Source organism: Otolemur garnettii, unplaced genomic scaffold, assembly GCF_000181295.1.
Source record: "Otolemur garnettii isolate 467f Iridium unplaced genomic scaffold, OtoGar3 scaffold00346, whole genome shotgun sequence".
In the NCBI taxonomy this organism is placed as follows: Eukaryota; Metazoa; Chordata; class Mammalia; order Primates; family Galagidae; genus Otolemur; species Otolemur garnettii.
Window position 1 is genome coordinate 106408 of NW_003852741.1, and position 5731 is coordinate 112138.

Genomic DNA, 5731 nt, shown 5'->3' on the forward strand with positions numbered 1-5731 from the left:
TTATAATAGATAGTATCACCTTCATTCACCTTTAATGTTATGTTAGCTATTCTGGACTTTTGTCTTTACATATAATTTTTTTTTGATATGCACAAAATAACTTGCTGGGATTTTTATTGAGCTTGCTTTGATTCTTTAAATGTATCACATTTTTAAAATTTACCTTACTCAGTTTAAATAATTTAATACCTTAAGTTTAGGACATTTTGTGTATGTGTGTGCAGTTTGATGTAACATTTTATTTTACAATAAAAAGTAAAAAAAAAATAAGCAAAATTAAAGACAAGGAATATTTACATCTCATATACAAAGGACTAAGTTTCCCAAACATAAAAATCTCCTAGAAATTGCTAAAAATATCAACAACCCAGTAAAAAAATGAAGTTCTTGTAATAGAAAACAACTGGCCTTTCAACAAATGAAGAGAGGCTTGGTAAAATAAAGGCAAGATTCTTAAAACCTGGAAGGTCTTTTCCAAGAATTCCGTTAATCTGAGAGTTCCCTTAATCTAATTCAAATCTTTTTTCTAGTTCTTGGTTTAGACCCTGTCAAGGGCTGCCCATCCACAATACACAATAAAGTGTTTTATTTTTATTGACTCAAGTGCCCAAAACACAATAAAGTGTTTTATTTTTATTGACTCAAATCATTTTGTCCTGATCTGTCAGCCATTCATGGTTTTTTTCCCTCCTGCAAGTTCTATGCTGAGGATCTAGTGAACCTGAGCTACTTCTGCCTGTCCTTCCCCACCACTGTCAGTCCAGTGTTTCATCATCCTGATATGAAACTACACCTGGCCCATGAGAGTGTGTCCTGTAAGAGCACAGACCTAGAAATGGTTTCATTGCTCAGTCACCTCTTAAAACTTCACACCTAACAAAGTTGAAAACATGCAGACCAAGGACACAGAGGGGACATTAGCTAGGGTAGGGTGGGACAAGGGTACCTGTGACGGGAGAAGGCCTCTGATGAGGCAGCCACATCCCAGAATAGTTATGCTTGCTGCTCAGCCTCTGTGAGTGCAAGTCAGGCAGCCCCAGGCCCTGGCTGCTTGAGTTTCTTCTGGAGTCACCAGAGCTGGCTTTACCCCCAGTTGATGCAATTCTGAAGACTGGCTATGTCTGATGCCAGCTGTAGGCCATAGCAGAAGCTAGCTTGGGCCAGCTGTAGACTGTGAGGAACCAGGATTCTGAACTAGTTTAGAAGGGCCTGGGGGCCCTCAGAGGACTTTTGCTCAGGAGTCTTAGTGGGGCCCTTGTGCCTATGCAAACCTTCCTCAGGGGCTCCCAAGCCCTCTGGAGTCTGAGCGCCAGCTCTTACCATCCTAAACTTCTGGAGTCCATCCTGGGCCTCACTGGCATGGATGCAGACCTGGGGCTCCATACGGGAAGCATACTGCAGGGGTCCTACAGACTTGGCGCCCAAGGCATAGGGAGCCTTGGCAAGCGAGAGCCATCCCTCCTCTATCCGGGCGTTCAACACGTACTTTTAAATATATTACACATTTTATCTAAACAATAGAATATAATAGAAAAAAGGTGGTTGATGGTGGTTTCATAGGTGGTTTCAAGACCTATGAAACCTCTGAGATGCACAAAAATCCGCAAACGTAAAGTCTGCCTGGATGGAAACAAATGAAGCCCTCTCAGAAACACTGACAAGCAAGCAAGTTGCAACTTGGACAAGTGAATTGAAAAGAATGACATCAACCATATTTCTTGAAAGTGAAATAATGGACCATCACATAGTCTGTTTTAAAACTTCCATAGTGGCCTGGCTATGTATTCTTTTATCTACAATAAACAGAATTCTACGGTTCAGAGAATTCAGGGATAGATTTCTGTCCCTGATGTACAGGTAATGTATAATCTTTGTTTGAATGCAGGTGAGAGAAGTGATGGAGCAAGGGGAGAGAAGATGATGGTATTATACTTTGATTAGTCTACTATTCAGTTGATTTTGAATTAATTATAAAATGTGGATTATTTTGGGTAGTCCTTGCTTATTTTTCAAGCTTTGTAGGAAAAGATGTGACAGAGAGATTTTCAATTGCTGACATTGAAGAAACTATCATGTTGACAGAAGGGCCACATGACAGGGAATGGTGGTTAATCTCTAGATTGTGGACATCAGACCTATTAGAAGAAATTGAATTCTGCCAATGACTAATGAGATTGAAAGAGAATCCCAGGATTCAGATAAAATTAAGTTTTATTTTCCTCCTAATGAGACCCTGACCAGAAAATACAGTTAATGCCTGCACAGATTTCTGACCTCCAGAACTATGAAATAATAGATTTGTGTTGTTAAGGCTGCTTGTGGTTAGAAACTTCTTAGCAGCAATTCAAAACAAAACACTATTTGGTCAATTTTCCTATTTTTTTTTTTGTTTTGTTTAGTTCCTAATGTAAGTCTGGGTTTAGCTAAAAATTATACATCTTAATAGGCCAGATTTTAATTATCATTTACATTTAGTTTAAAATATATTTAATTCCACTATGATTTCTTCTTTGATTGGTATTCAGGAACACATAGACATTTTTCAAAACATACCCATCTGTTACTTTTAAGATGCTTATCTTTATAGAAGTTTTATTCTAATATTCTCAGGTGTGAGGGTTTTCTTTTTTCCTTAATTTGTAATGTTTGGAATCCATATAGCCTCTTGAAACTGTGTTTTCATCCTTTTCTGCAATATTGAAATTTCTCAGCTGTTACCTTTGTAGATATTACTTTATTTCATTCATTCTCTCTTCTCTTCATAATGCTTTAGCTAATGTATTTTAAACCTTGTGATAACATCTCATAAATCTCATACTATTTTTGTTTCTTTTTTCTTTTTTTGCAGTTTTTTTTGGCCAGGGCTGGGTTTGAACCTGCCACCTCTGGTATATGGGGCTTGCGCCCTACTCCTCTGAGCCACAGGCACTGCCCTTTATTTTTCATAATTTGCAACTTTTTCATTGTGCTTCAGTTTGTACATTTCACTTGACCTATTTTTCAATTCACAGATTCTCTCTACAGTAGTATTTTTTTTTTTTTTTTTGAGACAGAGCCTCAAGCTGTCCCCCTGGTTAGAGTGTGTGGCATCACAGCTCACACCAACCTCCAACTCCTGGCCTCAAGCGAGTCTCCTGCCTTTGCCTCCCAAGTAGCTGGGACCACAGGCACCCACCACAATGCCTGGCTATTTTTTGGTTGCAGCCGTCATTATTGTTTGGCAGGCCCCGGGCTGGATTCGAACCCACCACCTTAGGCATATGTGGCTGGCACCTTAGCCACTTGAGCCACAAGTGCCGAGCCTACAGCAGTATTTAATGTGTTATTGAAGCCTCACTTAGTGTATTTTTAATTTCTAGATTTCTTCTTTGTTTATTTTATAGATTAAGCACTCGGTTGAAATTAAAAATCTTGTCAGTTAATTTTTGAACATATTAATCAGTATACTTAAAAGTCCTAATTTGGTAGCCACCACATTGCTATTTCATATAGATTGGCCTATATCTATTTTAATTTGTATGGTTGTTTGGGTTTGAGTCTATTCTTACATTTTTAAAAGTCTAATTATTTTTGATAAAATGTGAAACATTTATGAAAACATTAGCAATAAAACTAAGTCTTTGGTTAATTTATTCTGCTACCTAAAGTTTTTGTTTCTGGCATGCACTCAAGATAGTGATATATCATCTTAATCCATCCAAAGATTGACCTGATTTTTACCAGAGCTTTTATAGCCCTTGATTATTTGTATTACTCTTTCACATAGATATAGCCTTTCCGCAGTTACAACTGAAACTCTTGAGTGTTTATATGGCCTTCTTTTCAGATAGGTCTTGAACTCCTTTTCTTCTTGAGAGATTTATATAGGAAAGATATCTCAAAAACAAAATTCTGCAATAACATTTCAGTTTCTTGGCCTCTTAGTGTGTACTTACTGCTCAAGATCTTAGCCTTTTATGCAAAGCTTTAGATGGGCAATGTCTTAATGTTGTGCTGTCTCATACTCTCCACAGATGGCTACTAGGCATCTAAAATACAGCTGAAATGAAATGTGCTCATTGTGAAATGCACACCGGTTTCTGAAGACTTAACATGTGTGCATACACAAACACATATATAGACATGCACAGAATACAAACTATCAAATTAGTAATGTTTTATACTTCTTATGTGTGTAAAAGTTTATATTGTGTATATATCTGGTTAAATAAAATATTGTACCAAAATTCATTTTAGCTATAACTTTTTACTTATTAAATGTGCCTACTAAAAATTTAGAATTATATCTGTGACTCTCATTTATGACTTGCATTATGTTTCTGTCAGGAAATGCTGTCTTAAAAGGAGAATCCTTAATGAATACTTGTCTTGACACTGGGCTATGCAACTTTTTGGAACCTGAGCCCTTCATGTGTTTATTGTCTTAGTAGCTTTTCTACACATATGCCTTACAAATTTAATTTTAAGTATTTTTTTCAGCTTTTCCTGCTAGCCTTTTCAGAAGTGTTGATTAAGAAAGTGTTGATTAAGAAAGCCCAGCAATGTCTAAAGCAAAAGTTACTAGACTTAAAATGTTTAAGATATGTAAGTTTTTAAATTACACTAATTAGAAAGTACCCATAAGTTTTAGATTTTGATAAAAATTCTTTTCTAAGTGCTAGCATCTGCGTGTGCAACTGGTTTTAATAATCCATCCCAAAATGATAAAAATGCTTATCTAGGGGAAATTCTAACATGCTCTGGGCTTAATCTAAATGTAGCACTACCCCAAATTAAAATCATCACCATCCTGAAAAAATCTCTTACAGAAAAGGATTTATATAGCTGACAAAATTAAGGAAAGCATGTTAGAGGCAAATTATTTATGGATATGTTTGGCTCTTTGTTCCACAAACATAAACATTTTTTTAAAACCCCACATTTCAGGAATACAAAGCGATGTAAATGGCCTTTTATACATTTACACCAATAATTAAAGGGTCCTTTTCAATTAATTTATCTTTACTGTATCTAGTAGAAAATTCTCAACATCTATCCTACCTTTAAATGAGGTGTTTTTGCATAAATTTCAATAGCCATTTTCCTGACAGTGTTGAGCTCACTTTCTAAAATATTAAATCATTTGTTTTTAATTAATTATTTTTATCAGATCCAAAAACTCAAATTGCTTTCTTAAAATGGAAGAAATTCACATAAGCTTTGTTTAACATTTTCAGCTTAACACAACAGAACTGAAAATTACTGGTAAATATGTATTTCATAAACACTTTTTTTCATCATTCACAAATCATAAATATATTTTAATAAGTTTTCACAGAATGAACACATTTGTAATCACCACCCACTTTAACAAACAAAACATTATCACCACATTGTGGTTTTAAATTGCATTTTCATTGTGACTAATAAGGTATAACACCTTGTCTTGCATTTAATACTCATTTGAACATTTTATTTAGTGATACATCTCTTTATCTGGATTATTTTTTATCGTGTTGTCTTTTTCATATATATGTATAACAAACCTATGTGTGTATTATGTGTATATATATATATAGAGAGAGAGAGATTTGTATTAAATTATCTATATAGCCTTACAAGTTTATAGATTTTGAGAGATATATATATACACTATACATGTATATATAGACATACAGAACATATATGACATATATGTGTACATATATGATACAGTAACTTGCCAGTTATATGTCATATACATATTTCTCTC

The 5731-nt window shown here is 35.0% G+C and overlaps 1 pseudogene; it reads right to left on the reverse strand.

Annotated features, from left to right (window-relative positions):
• Positions 1 to 1026: 1026 nt before the first annotated feature.
• LOC111722753 lies at positions 1027 to 5079 on the reverse strand (annotated as a pseudogene).
• Positions 5080 to 5731: the final 652 nt, after the last annotated feature.